Source organism: Meles meles, chromosome 5 (assembly GCF_922984935.1).
Source record: "Meles meles chromosome 5, mMelMel3.1 paternal haplotype, whole genome shotgun sequence".
Taxonomy (NCBI): domain Eukaryota; kingdom Metazoa; phylum Chordata; class Mammalia; order Carnivora; family Mustelidae; genus Meles; species Meles meles.
The window spans coordinates 14,665,855-14,681,204 of record NC_060070.1 but is presented as its reverse complement, the minus strand read 5'-3'; the positions used below and the strand labels follow the sequence as shown (position 1 = coordinate 14,681,204).

Genomic DNA, 15,350 nt, shown 5'->3' with positions numbered 1-15,350 from the left:
CAAATGCTTTCAGTTTCCTTGAGAAGACAGCATTCCGGGCATTCCTCTGGGTTCCACCTGTTCAAGTTCTTATAGGGGAGGGTGTTGAAATTCAGTTCACTCTGAGCTGGTTTTTATTCTGTTTTGTTTTGTTCTGTTTCTCTATGGTTTTAGGTTCTTTTAAGCCACCATGTAAGTGCTTCAAGAGTATAACCCTTGGAATCATGCTCTTCTAAGAAAAATAAATATAAGTGAACAAATCAAAACCTTAAATGTAAGAGTTCCTATATCCGAGGCATAAATTATATCTCTGAAAAACACCTGGTAGTATATCCAGATGATGAGGTTATTTCTGGCCCCATGGTATGAGACTGCAGTCTTCAATGTGGGAATGTAACAAACTTCCTGAAGCTCTACTTCAAAGAAGACTCACTTGCTAATGTTTTTCCTAATGAAATACTATTTTGAGCCGAACAATTTTAAAAGAAGCTTTTCTTGATGCTTTGGGCTGAATTACATCTCCTTAGATTTTTATTGTCAAATGCTGTTCATGGATACTGGCATCCGAACGTGGTGCTTGCTACAGACTCCTGGGTTCTGCACCAGATCTTCTGAAGGAGGATCTCAGAAGAGGCTTAGAGGTCTTCTTTGGACACACTCCTCATATAATTCTTGTCCAAACTAAGGCTTAAAAACCAGTGCTCCAGATCCTTGAAATATCTGCCTGATAATATAATTATGTTAATTACCGTAACATTCAAGGGAGCAGTGATACCACACTTCAATATAGTTGGGTAATCATCTAAGATGTCTTTCTGTTTTTAGAGTGTGGTATCATGAGAATAAACGGGATTTCTGCAGTCAGAATAACCTAAGTTCGCCACCACTTACTCGCTAGTTCCCAAAATGAGCGAGTGCCTTAACCTATCTGAGCATCAGTTTCTTCTAATCTAAAATAGAGAACTAACAACTATCTCACAGGTCTGCTGGAAAGCTAAATGGGCAATGTATGTATAAAACACAGAGCACATGCCCGGAACAGGACAGGCACTTAATCTATGGTAAACTTTCTTATCTTCCATTCTAGCCACGTGAGGTGCATACAATCTCTTTAACAATGCTCAGTTTAAACAAAGTTTCTCTTCTAATTCCTCAGTGTTATCAGCAATGTTCTGGGAAACAACTGTTGCATAATCTGCCCACTAAGACAAAGTGGACCTTGAGTAATCCGCAGACGTGCCTGTGCATGCCTTTCTTGTAGCTATGCAGCCGGCTACCACATGGTTCCTGCGGAGGTTTCTTTTCTTTTCCTTTTTCACATGTGCAAGCCATCTTTGCTTACTAATGTTAAATCTAATCTGCATTAGCTGTTTGCCCCCTGGCAGTTATTGGCATGTATTCACATTCTGTAGCTACAGGATATATCGAAAATAAAGGCTGTTATGCATAAGCAGATTCTCAAGTGGTCCAGAGCAAGCAAGATATTACTGTGCCACAGCTCACCAGCACAGACTGGGGATAACTGATTAGGAGGCATATAGGGAAGAAATACTAGCCCGCATTTAGTCTTGACTTTTGAGTCCTGCTATGCCAACTCTACAACACTCTCCTATACAGTGTTATTTTTCTGTTTCAATAAATCAGTGTTTGAGAGTTCATTATACTGCAGGTTCTTGATGAATGACTAATCATTTGCAACTTGGTGTTTCACTTCTTTAAACCTAGTCCTTTTTCCATCAAAAAAACTTCTAAAGTACACAATACTAGATATTAAGTATTATTATTTTAAATATGTCAGAGGTAGCTAAAGAAGCATTACTACGAAATGGTGACTCACCCCAAAAGACACAGGTATTTCCAAGTGAGATAATGACACATAGACCAAAAGGATTTCAAAACCTTGGCAGGAGACTTTGGGTCACAGCAGGTATAAGAATAAATAGCCAGATTCTTGACCTTCCTATTAAAATTCGCTAGAGGAAGTACAGAAACCATTTTACATTATTCCAAATCTGGCTATCAAAAACCAGTGGAAAAATCCAGCTTTTTCTCTGTGTTTCCCAAATCTAATCCTATTAGATTAAAGAAGAGTAAATAACCCTCAAAGCAAGCAGAGGAAATGGAGATACAATTTAACTTAATGATTGAACATTAACAAAAGATCTATGGAAAACAGATTGGGGGCCAAAGAAAAAATGTGTTAATTAACACTGATCATTTTATGCAAGACGGGCTTTTAAAAAAGAAATGGAGGAATATATAACATGCCAGCTTTCAAATGTCAGACAATAACAATTGTTCTTACATTAAAAAGGGATAGTCTTCTTTTCTTTTCTTTATATTAAATCAAACTACTTACAATCACTGGGGCTAATGAAGTATTTTTTATTCTTTAACAAGAATAAAACCTGTTATAAATGGCTCAGTAATAGAATTTTATTAGGAGCTACAATTAATGTAGGGTCTTAAAGAAGTTACTTAGCTAAGCTAAAGCCCATATTAACGGGCAGAAATACCGACACACTGACACATACTTTGCAAGAGGCTGTGTATCTTGCTGCTGGTAAAGAAAATTCACTAAGAGCCTAGAAAAAAACTGAATCTAAAGCTGACCTATTTGCGGTATTTTAAATCAAAAACATTTTCTAGCACTGAAATGTTTCCAGGGGTGCCTGGGTAGCTCAGTGGGTTAAGCCTCTGCCCTTGGATCAAGCCCCACATCAGGCTCTCTGCTCAGTGGGGAGCCTGCTTCCTCCTCTCTCTCTGCCTGCCTCTCTACCTACTTATGATCTCTGTCTGTCAAATAAGTAAATACAATCTTTGAAATGTTTCTAATCATTACGGTAATTTTTCATATCAGATTTGGGGTAAAGAGCTACAGATGTGAGACATCTCATTATAGGCATGACTTTTTTTTTTTTTTTTAGCTTTTCAGGCAATATGGCAATAAAATAATTCACTTATTTATTACACTGTAACGTACCTACTTATGAGAAGACTTACTGCATCTAATATGCCTCACTCAGAAACTAAACGTCAGAAAACACACGGTTCTTGGAACAAGCCCCACATCTTCTTTACTTCTTGCATTTCCCTGTCCTACATATTTTATAATGTGACACAGTGTTTGTGTGGGTGTGGGTGTACAGGTGTGTGTATGTCTGTATTATTATTTCTTTCTATTTTTTCTATTAAAACATTAAATTTTTTATTGATTCTATTAAATCATTAAATCTATTAAATCATTAAAATCTAGATAGAAGAAACGGTTTTTTTCCTATTATCAGCCCCCAAACAATAGCAAACTATTTTTCTTGAGTTAAACTCATGAGATATAAAATTTCATATTCTTTAGGTACTCTACACATTCAGAGAAACTTCTCTAGTAACAAACTATAGAAATGATCCCTGAAAGTATAGTCTTAAAATTTCATATTCTTTAATTCTAATATTCTTTGATTCTAAGTTTCCCAACTTTGGAGGCTCTCAGGCTAGTTAACCCAGTGACAGTGATAGTCTTGCTTTCCTGTTAACTTTAGTAATTAAGAATTCTGACCTCTAAGTACTACGCATATATCTCTTCCATGAATTCATCTAAATAATTGTTTACATCACTGTCACTTCTCTGTTTATTCCATCAACATTTTTTAGCAGTAAAAGCCACATTTTATTTCCAGGTTATCCACCTAAAAATCTATTAAGTCTTTGGTAACAGATATTAATTTAATATTCTAATTTGTTTCAGAAGATATTTGACTTCATCTGCCTATAGCCAAGCAATGTAAATTTATAATTATAATAATACTTTACCAGCTGCATTTCACTAAATAGACTCCACTGGTTTAAATTTTGTAACACTGAGAGGTTTACTTTTTAAAATCATATTGTGGAGGATTGCATTTTCTGAAAAAGACAGCCACACCATTTCTGGTCCTACATGCTCTTTCAGAACCTTGCTACCTTTTCCATGAGGCGAGACTGTTTTCTGTCCCCTTGAAACTGGGTGGACTTTGCGCACTGCTGTGATAAGCAGAACCTGTCAGAGTGATGCTAGGCGACTTCTGAGGCTAGGTCTTATAGGCAAAAAGACTTCTGCCTTGCTCTCTCGGGTCCCTTGCCCTGGGAACCCAGCCACTACGTTTAGAGGACAACCAGGCCATACAGAAGCCACGTGCAGGTGCTCCAGCTAAAAGCCTCGGCCAAGAGCCTGCATCCACTGCCACGCGTGCTAAGAGAGCTCTGAGATGATTCCCGCCCCCAGCAAGCCAGTCTTTGAGCTGAGGACCCAGTCATGACGGAGCAGAGATAAGCAGTCTCTCCTGTGACCGGTCCAAATCCTGATCCATTAAATGTGTGAGCATAATCTAAAAGATTGCTTTTGGCTGCCAAGTTTTCGTGGTTTGTTACAGAGACACGGCTAACCAGAACACATGTGTACTTAGACCTGAGGACGCACCCAAGGTCTATTTGACGCTTATGGGGAACATCCACCAACATCTTGTAGCATTGCTTTTCTCTTGGCTTTTTTTTTTTTAAAGATTTTATTTATTTGTTTGACAGAGAGAGAGAGATCATAAGTAGACAGAGAGGCAGGCAGAGGGGGAAGGAGAAGCAGGCTCCCTGCTGAGCAGAGAGCCCGATGTGGGGCTCGATCCCAGGACCCTGAGATCATGACCGGAGCCGAAGGCAGAGCCACCCAGGTGCCCCTCTCTTGGCTTTTTAAACAATTTCTTACTTTCTCCATTGACCAGTTTTTTCTCCACTTGGTAAACTCTACTAAAGTGTACCCTTGCAGAGCTGGCCAATTAAAGTTTTTCGAGAGTTTTCCTAGGAGGCCTCAGGAACCGCTGAGGGGTGAACTGATGTGTGCAAAGAATTTCCCTCCACGTGGCACCGGCAACTAACTGAATTCCTGGCCAACCAGAGTCTGCTCAACCATGTACGGCCTGTGTGGGCTAGTATTTTCCTGCGCGTAGGTGTGAGGTGACGCCTGCAAGGACAGGGACAAGGGAGAGCTCCAGACTGCTCTCTCAGCCACAAAGGTAATCAGAACCTGAAACTGAGTGACCAACCCGTTTCCTGAGAAAGAGCCCAGATCTGTACCCGCACTTCTGAGCCTGGAAAGTGTGGTGTCATTCCACAAATCTTCACCAAGTGCCCACCGTGTCCTTGTCGAGCAGGGACTTCTGGGTAGGGAAATGGCCATGTAAACACAGTCTCCTTCAGCACAGGTGGGCCTCTCTCCCGCACCAAGTCTCAAGGTCAAGTCACCGCTGATTGTTGTCAGGCCTGTCACCCTCAGGCCTCACCCACTCCAGTTTCAATTTAAATACCCTTAAGTCTTCCTCGGGGGTCCTTAAAGACTACAGCACTCCACCAGCCTAAGAATCAATGGGGCCCTTGTTGATATTGCAGACCTCTGGGCCGCTCCAGACTCACTGAATCAGAATCACTCCTGGGGTGTGGGGGTACAGCTCAGTGGTAGAGCATTTGACTGCAGAATCACTATTGGTAGGCCCCGGGCGTGGTATTTTTATAAACACTCCGGCTGATTGTTCTGCATCTGTCTAGCCTCCCCTGAGTCCAGTCTCTGCCACCTGATTCACACGACTCACTAACACTAGATTAATTTTTCAGAGCATAACTCTGATAACATCATTCCCTTGCCACCTTAAAATGGGTTACCACTGCCTAGCAGGGTTCTTTTTCCAGATCCCAGGACTCAAAACTTTTTCCAGCCTGGCCTCAACCTACTTTCTAGTCCTGTCACCAATAACCCACATAGTCAGTTCGACTGCACTGCAGCTTGCTTCTACCAAACGGCAGCCTCTGCACACTTCATAAACTCAGCCGGGGCTCCTCTCTCCAGCTGCCTCTGCCCCACCTTTGCGCAGGCTGGCCCCGCCACCCTGGACACCTCCAGCTCTCCTACAGCTTCTGGTAAAAATCCTCCTCCTCCTTAGCACCTCGTTCAAAAGCAAGTTCTCCCAAGATACCATCATACCTGGAAGTTCTCTTTCCCGCCTCTCAAAATTAGTAGCATCTTGTCTTAAACACTTCTGAAGTAGTTCTCCTACTATGTAGAGTAGCACTGAGTAGTCCATCCTTCCTTGTAGTAATAATGTCAATTCTACTCCCCTTTCATGCCCTGAAAGTGCTTAAGGATGCGTGTGTGCATGCGTGTGTGCATGCGTGTGCATGCGTGTGTGTGACACAAACACACGGAGTTAACTTTAACAAGAAAGAGCAAAGGTATAATTTGTGGTGGCAGTCCTGAACAGCTACAAACATGAAGTAATCTCGGCAGGAAGTTCAGGAACAAATCATGTTATATCACCTTGTGATAATGTATTCTACTAATGTCTAGTTTCAAAGGGCTTTTGAAATGTAAATGGCTATCTCGATTCACAAATGATATAGCACAAAATATAATTTAGGGTTGCACTCACTCTAATAAGAAACCGGCTTTTATTTATTAATTTCTAGAAAATATACTTCTATTTTTGGCAAAATAAATGACTCAGTATTTATTAATAGCCTCAAACACAGAGGGTGTACTTTCCTTTTAGCACAATTGTGTTACATGAGTTTCTTGCACTCAGTCAGTATTTTAAATTGTTTTTTTATCAAATTATTTTATGCAGCATTTGTCTGTTTATAAATATGGATAAAATCATGGAGTGCTCTGATAACTAAATAGATGCTTTTATTAGAAAGCTTCTGAATATTACAAATATTACAGATCAGAAAAAGCTTATCAGAGCTACTCTCTGGTAATATATTTACCAAACTAAAAGTTATTTTTCACTACAAGGGAATACATGAAAATACGTTATTAATTATCTCTACTCAGATTCTAAATAATGACCGCCATTAAAGACAGCTACAAGCCAGGACTTCTGGAACACACTGGCCTCAAAGGTCCCATCCTCAAATCAAGGAATCTCAGGGGGAAGGGGCTTGAGGTGCTAACACAATCAACATTCTCCTCCTCACACCTCCAGCCCACAGTTTTACACTTTGCGTGCTGTCTCTGTCACTAGCTTACTGGCCTTGAGTGGGTTACCTCACTGCTCTAAGTCTCCATGTCCTCATTTCTAAAATGGGGATCATGATAATGTCTACCAGCTACCAAAGGATATTGTGAGGATTATGGAAGATAATAAGAAATCTATAAATGTTATCTATTATACAATCTCAATGTGTGGTCTTCAAGTCTTTTTTTTTTTTTTTTTTTACAGAGAGAGGGGGGAAGCAGGCTCCCTGCCAAGCAGAGAGCCTGATGTGGGGCTCGATCCCAGGACCCTGAGATCATGACCTGAGCTGAAGGCAGAGGCTTAACCCACTGAGCCACCCAGGTGCCCCCTTCAAGTCTTTATCAAAAAAAAAAAAAAAAAAAAAAAAAAGGAGAAACAGGGAAGCGTACCTCCAGAAGCTGGGAAATGGGCTGTGTGTGTTTTTATAGGTTTCAGGAACTCTCCTACATCAAACCCCTGCTGCCTGCCTCCAGCCCCATGAAAATTTCCAATGACTAAGTAAAGCCTTTCAGTCCATAATTTGTGGCTCCTGCCCTCCTTAAAGAGAATGATGGTTACAGAAATCTGCACGCCTCTTGGAGAACACTTTGCCTTATTTGCCATTTGTTCCTCTGCATGACTGAATTTATTAGGTGTTTTCCTGAGAGAGCAGATGTGGGTGATGCATGAGCCCTGAGGCAGAGCAGAAAGAAATAGGTATGGATTGGAGGTAGCAAGTTGTCAAAAACACATTTCTACTACTCAAAATTGCCTCAAAAACAGACATTCCACCCAAGGAAAGAGAAAAACAGAAAACATACTCCCTGGTGGGGGGTGGGGGGGTGGGAGTGAGGAAAAAATATACATACTCTCTTATCTTTTTCAATAATTAAATTCTAAAACAAGGCAAACGAAACCCAAGAATTTACCACCTGAGCACTCGATAATGTAATAGGTTGAACTACGTGAAATTTGCAGGTCAAAAACCGTCACATGAAGGCAATCTCATAGAATGACACACTTAGCTTGTGTTAGCCACGTCATAGGAAAATCTTTTTTTCTTTTTTTTTAATTTAATTTTATTTTTTCAGTGTTCTAAGATTCATTGTGTATGCACACACCCAGTGTTCCATGCAATCCGTGACCTCCTCAATACCCGCCACTAGGCTCACCCAACCGCCCCATGCCAAAAATCTTCTCTTTAAGCCTAGAATCATACTTAGGCAGGGGAGGTGCATGCGCTGAGAGACAGGTGGGTGTTAAGACCAACTGAGGGAAGAGCAGGCTCTGGATGCCCACCTCAATTCTTGTCTAATTTGCTCCAGGATCAGAGGAAGATGCAGAGCACCGTACTATCTGGATAAATGTCTTTTCTCTTTCTTCCAACCACAGCCTGTTCAATGGATACAGCTGAATTTACTCACATCAATATAATGAAATTGGCATCATTTACTGAACACACTGCTTATGGGTTCTGGGCACTTGACGTGGATAAACATTTAATCCTCACAACAAATCAGGAAGTCTATCTTTTTCATAAGCCCCGTATTATGTGTGTCCAAACAAAGGTAGAGAGAGGATAAGCAACTCCTCCAAAGTTGTGCAACTAAGTAGCAAAGGAGAGAGTCATAATCCAGCAGGATGGCCACAGAGCCTGCATTCTTAATCCCACCCCCATAATACTGGGGAGACAGAGAAGGCAGGAGGGAAAGTATGGAAGCATGGCTTGCAAATTCTGAGGAAATACGGAACTTCCAAAACAAAATAGTAATGATATATTAGTGTATTTGATCCATGTTACTTATTTTATTTTCGTATCAAGCTTCTCTCACTCACTAAAATTGATATAAAGTGTCCCTCTAAGTATGCTGCCTATTTTTCTCTATTTAGTTACTTTGTATCTAAAACTTATTTTCCTTGGGGGCGCCTGGGTGGCTCAGTGGGTTAAGTGACTGCCTTCTGCTCAGGTCATGATCCCAGGGTCCTGGGATCGAGTCCCACACTGAGGTCCCTGCTCAGCGGGGAGCCTGCTTCTCCCTCTCCCTCTGCCGCTCTGCCTGCTTGTGCTTTCTTGCTCTGTCAAATAAATAAATAAATATTCTTTAAACAAATAATTAAAAAAATAAATAAAACCTTTCCTTGGGACTGGAGTAGAATACCCACAGTAGTTGTCCTCCTTATCCAAGGGAGATATGTTCCAAGACCCCTAGTGGAGAACCGAAACTATATATAACCAAACCTTATGTCTTTTCTTATACACACATACCTACAATAAAGTTTAATTTATAAATTGGGCTCAGTAAGGGATTAATAATTAATAACAAAATAGAAGAATTATAACAATATACTGTAATAAAAATTACATAAGTGTGGTCTCTATCTCTCACTCAAAATATCTTGTTGTACTATATTCACTCATCTGATGGTGTGAGATGATAAAATGGCCTTCATGATGGGATGAAGTGAAGTGAACGACAGAGACACTGTGATCAATCTTTAGGCTGTATTATTGAGCCTCTGACCATGTCAGGAGCTAGGTCATCTGCTCTAGACTGTGGCTGACTATGGGTAACTGTGAAAAGCAAAACTGTGGAAAAGAGGAGACTACTGAATTTGTGTATTTTTGTCAACCAGTGGGATACTATTTATGATTCCCTCTCGTTCCTCCTGGGGTATAAACAAAAATGTAATATAACTATATAAGAATTCATGAAAGCTTTAAAAAAGTAAACACATTAAACACATTATGTTAGTATGGATATATGGCTCTGGCTAGCTAGACCATTCCCACAACCAGTCAACCAAGTAAATAAACACTCTGTTTTAGCCCTATGATGCAAAATGATTTTGTCTCAAACACTGAGTTAGCATTATCCATGTGTATGTAGCTAGGACAAGACTTTTAGATTGTAACCATATAGTCACACTTTTAAGTAACCTCTATGGCGGGGCACCTGGGTGGCTCAGTGGGTTAAGCCGCTGCCTTCGGCTCAGGTCATGATCTCAGGGTCCTGGGATCGAGTCCCGCATCGGGCTCTCTGCTCAGCAAGGAGCCTGCTTCCCTCTCTCTCTCTCTGCCTACCTCTCTGTCTACTTGTGATCTCTCTCTCTCTGTCAAATAAATAAATAAATAATTAAAAAAAAAAAGTAACCTCTATGGCATAAGCGTAAGATTGTGAAAAAGAAAGTTACTTGAAGTAGATAAAAAGTAGCTTTACTTCTTCCATGACAAGCAAAAACTCAGCATCTATCTCTGCACCAATTTAAAGGTCAAAAATTCATCTAAAAATAACTACATAATAGTCACATTGGAATAAAAAAAGAACTTCATGTGCCAAAGAATTCCTACAATACTTCCTGTAAGCTTGGAAATTTTGAAAGACCTCTGCATAGGATCCGTGCAAGCAAAACCCAGGAGCATCTTGGCTGTAAGCAGTACCCAGAAAACAGTCAGGGGTTCATCTGTAAAATGGTCCGGAAAACTTGGAAATGTAACTTCAAAATGATGAAATACAGCTACCTCAGATAACATTCTACACATCGTCACAGCAAATCACAACACAGATAAATGTCTGCCAATAAACATATGATGAACCAAGATAGGTCAGTCGTCAAGCCTTGAAAAGCGCAGTATGAACACAAAACAAAGACAAGATGCTACTATTCCACTGAGTCTCAAAATTAAAATCAATATTTTTAGAAAAGTCAGGAATAGTAAGCAATTAAAAAAAATGGATTATAGGCAGAAACCCAGATTAAGAAAACTGAACTTAGCATAGACTGTTTATAAAGTCTTCTTTTTTTTTCTCAAGATTTTATTTATTTGACAGAGAGAGAGTGAGACAGCTGAGAGAGAACATAAGCAGGAGGAGTGGGAGAGGGAGAAGCAGGGTTTCCGCAGAGCAGGGAGCCCAATGTGGGGCTCAATCCCAGGACCCTGGGATCACGACCTGAGCCAAAGGCAGACGCTTAACAACTGAGCCACCCAGGCACCCTGGCATAGACTGTTTAAACACTCAGTAAGGATAAAAATCAGCCTGAAACAACAAAAAATGTTCCCAGACACTCTTAATAGAGAGATAGTTGCCTTTTGTGCAACTTTTCTCCAAGAAAACAGAAACTGATAAAAGGTACGTGGGAATGCCAACATAAGGAAGCACTGATCTGATTACTTTCTTAGTGGAAAGTGTAAATCTAAAATACCACAACTAGCTGCTGGGTAACATGCTAGATTCCGCCACTAGAGGACAAGGCAGGCCCGGGTGTGTTAGAGCTTTTTTACAGCACATATTAGAATATCCTGCCTGATTTACAAAACAAAACTGTAGTAGCACAGTAAAACTGTATCATGGCCAGAGAATATATAATTTATATACAGAAGTATGATTTTAAAAAAACACCCTATTAAAAATGTCATGTAAAAAATGCACCGTGTTATAGAACAATATACAGAGAAAAATCATAAGGAAAAACAATTGCTTATACTATCTTACCAGTGACTATAAAGGTGTATCTTCCAGACTCTTTTTCTATGTGACTCTGTGATGGATTTTTATGCATTTATGCACAGGAAAGCATTATTGCCTAAAGATTATGAACATAAGCTCCGAGGACAGACTGCCTGGCTTCCAATCCAGGCTCTGGCATTCGCTAGCTCTGAGATCTTTGGCAAAGAATGAAACTCTACGTGTCAGTATACTCATTGGCTAAACTGGGGACATGATAATAGAAGTTATAAGGTTATTGTAAGGTTTAAACAAGATGATCCATGTAAACCACTTCCAACAGCGCCTGACACAGTTTTAATAAATATAGCAAGCAAGCAAGCGAGAAAGAGAGAGAAAGAAGAAAAATGCGACCATAGACAGGGTCATATTATATCTTGCTTTTTCCACTTAATTTAACTTGATGTCAATAAATTTTAATAGCTTCTTGGTTATCCTTACATTTTTACTATACAGTGTTTAATATAATGAGCTAATATTACATATGCTCACACACTCTTATATATACAGACACGGCTTCTAGGATGAAGTATTTACATACCCTTCCATATCCTCACATTACACTGTATATAAATCATCACTTTTTAAAACAGATGCATAATATTTCACAATATGGATGCATTTTGCTATTTGTGAAACTTAGGATGTTTCTAGGTTTAAAATATAAATATATATGTGTGTGTGTGTATATACATGTGTGTATATATGTATACATTTTTTTAACAAAATGCTGCAGTCAATAACCTTTAATTTCACATACAAGTGCAAATAGATCCATACGATAAAATCCTACAAACCAAATAGTTGACTGAACATTTGTATGTATCTTCACTTGGAGGAATGTCGCCTAAATGCAGATGTTTTCTTATGTCCTTTGTCCATTTTCTACTGTTCAATTTTCTTTTTCTTACTGATTTATAAAGATCCTTGTCCATTACATATGTAACGTAACATGTGCGACAGATATTTTTCTCTAATTTTTCATTTGCTTTTTGTTGAGTTATACGTTTTGTTGTGCAGATATTTTTACATATTCAAAGGTACAAATCAATTCCTTTTTAATTCTGAGTTTTTGACTTGCTAAGAAAGGATTTCTCCACTACCAGATTATAAAAGAAAAAAAATAATCTCTATCATTTCTTTTAATTCTGTGGTTTTGTGTTTTAAAATTTGCATTAAGCCATGTAAAATCACAAATAATCAAGTGGTGTTAGCCTACAAAAAGTCAACTTCAAACAAACATTTAATTCTTGGTCCAGCTGAACTTATGTGAGAGAGAGGCAGGGGGGAGGAGAGAGAGGGACAGAGAGAAAGAAGGGTGAAAGAGAGAAAGAGAATGTGTAATTATGCATGTGTGAGATGTAAGGACATGCAGCAATAAGTCAGCGGGTTCCCTCCGGGTTCCCATGGTCATTCAATTGTCTCCAAATGATTTAGTGAATATCCCTCTCCCACATCTATGGGCCTATTTTGGACTACATATTCTGCTCTAAGGATGGATCTGTCTAATTCACTGTGGTTGTTAAATATATTCCAGTGTCTGCTGGAACCAATGTTCTCTCATAATTCTTCTGCAGATTTCTTTTTCTGTGTATTACATGATGCCTATTTTTCTAAATCAACATAATCATTTTGGTTAATCCAAATTTTAAAAAATCTTGCTAATACCTTGATTGAGAGTACAATATTCATTTAATTTAAGGAGATATGACATCTTTACAGTGAGTTTTCCTAAGAAAGCATATGTCTTCCAATTTAATCAAATCCTCTTTTGTATATTCCTCCAAAGGGTGTTCGAATTTTTCTTTATATAATTCTTCCACACTTTACTAAATTCTCTTACTTTTTTTTAACAATTTTTCAAACGATTCTTTTGTGTTTTCCAGTCATGCATTCATATAAATGTAACTAATAATCTTTGTCATACCACCTCAAATCTTTAAATTTTGTATCCCTGTCTGATTACATTGGCTGGTGTGCAACTATTAACTTCAGTAGAAATGTTTCTAAAACTTCTTAAGCCTGATGTTGGCTAAGATATTTTAATAGAATTAAGTATAAAGTTCATATAACTTAATTTGCATTCGGATAACTATATGGTTTTTCTCCATTGAGTCACTATATTAAGAACATTCATGATATTGAATCATTCCCACATTTATGAAAGCAACCCCATTTGGTGGTGTATTATTATTCTAATAAATGCTACATTCTATCCATTCAAGATTAAAGAGAATAAACATATCTCTCTGTTTCTTTCTTCAGTCCTGATTATCTGATGTGCTTCAGTGAGGAAACCAGATCTGTATAAACCTGTCTACAATGGCTCCTTATGGCCTCAGTCATGGAATCTTCGTAAAGGGTCCTTTCCAACGGTGATGCTTACTTTGAGAGAGACCTGTGCCCTTAATGTGGTGACCTCAGGCTCTCCAGGGGGATCTAAGTCACAACAGACCAGGGATGGACATTAATGCCAAGGGGACTGCTCCTCTCGGCCTGTCCCTCCTCCAGGACAGCTGGCGGTGGATGGAGGGTGCGGCTGCAGACTGGCCCCACTTGCCCCAAGGGCCTTGGCCTCGTGGGGGCCACTGGGGGTCCTCTGAGGCCGCGCTGTCACTGAGCTGTCGGCCGTGTCTGGGAGGGGCCCTCCCAATGCTGGGGTGGGCCACGGTGCTGAGCTGCTCTCGGCTTTGGCGCCAGCATCTGGCCCTGCCATCCACGAGGCCTCTGGAGCCTCCAGGTTGTCCCTCAGGCGCCCGAGGCCGAGCAGTGGCATCCTTTCCGATTCCCAGCGACCCCTCGGGTCACCGCTTCCGGTGGCGGTCCAAGCAGCGGGGTGCCATCGGTAAGGGAGGCATACCCTTTCCCCTTTAGGGCTGGCGCTTCGTGGTCCCCAGGACACGGCAGGGCGGGTGTCAGTGTGGCGGCTTGCACGCGGCGTGGGAGCACGGTGGCCGCCCAGCCAGCCGGGGGAGCCTGGCGGTTTCCAAGGGGCCGCCGTTTCACACAAATGCACGAGCTTTGGTTCCCTCGCATGCTTTTACGGGAAACACGAGCTCCCAAGCAACACTAGGGCCTGTGCAGGACTTGGATGAGCCACAGAGGCCACGGAGGAGCCTGCAGCTCCAGAGGCCTATGGCAGCCACAGGAAGCTCCCAGGATGCCCTGCACCGGCTCAGGCCCCGGACCCCGCCCCCACGCCCTGGGGGCACCCAAGGGAAGTGAAAACAGGGTCCCCCGCTCTGCCTGAGCTTTGGAGAAGTGTGCATCCAGTCTCAATGCCCTTCACTTGAGCTGATCCAAATGTCGGTATTAATTGTCAGAGATGTTGAGCGAAGTTAGACTATGACGGTTTGCACATTTATTAGAGTCTATTTTTTCCTCACCATTTTTCCTGGGGTTTTTTTTTGTTTTGTTTTTTACTGTTTTTGATAAATCTCAGGGAGACATATAAAATTAAGATAACCTTTCTCCCAATCTTTTACCATAACTCCTACACCATCACTCTAACGGCTGTCTATTGTCCCACTGTATGGCTGTGGTTGGTTGTCTAACCAATCTCCTTACTTGTAGATATTTAGGTTGCCCCAAATTTCCACTGTGATAAATATTACTGAAAAGAAGAAACTTTTAAAAAGTCCAGGACTGGAGAAAATCCAATTCAATCGCACAAAATAATGAGGAGCAGAATCATGAAAAAGGTGTGCTACTTTGATGGGGTGAGTTGCTCAGGCAGAAAGGAGTATAACGGGAACTTTATCTCTTTAGCAAGTTCCTCTTCTTTCGTACCTTCTTCTCTTTTTCTTTCCCACATCCTCTCTCATACAGAATCTCTTGTGGCAATACCGTT

The 15,350-nt window shown here is 40.5% G+C and overlaps 1 protein-coding gene and 1 pseudogene across 10 annotated transcripts in view; both read right to left on the bottom strand.

Annotated features, from left to right (window-relative positions):
• Nucleotides 1–15,350, bottom strand: part of SYNE1 (spectrin repeat containing nuclear envelope protein 1) — a 469,526-nt gene that overhangs the window by 410,807 nt on the left and 43,369 nt on the right. The gene's annotated exons all lie outside the window — the stretch shown is intronic.
• Nucleotides 3,305–3,403, bottom strand: LOC123942790 (annotated as a pseudogene).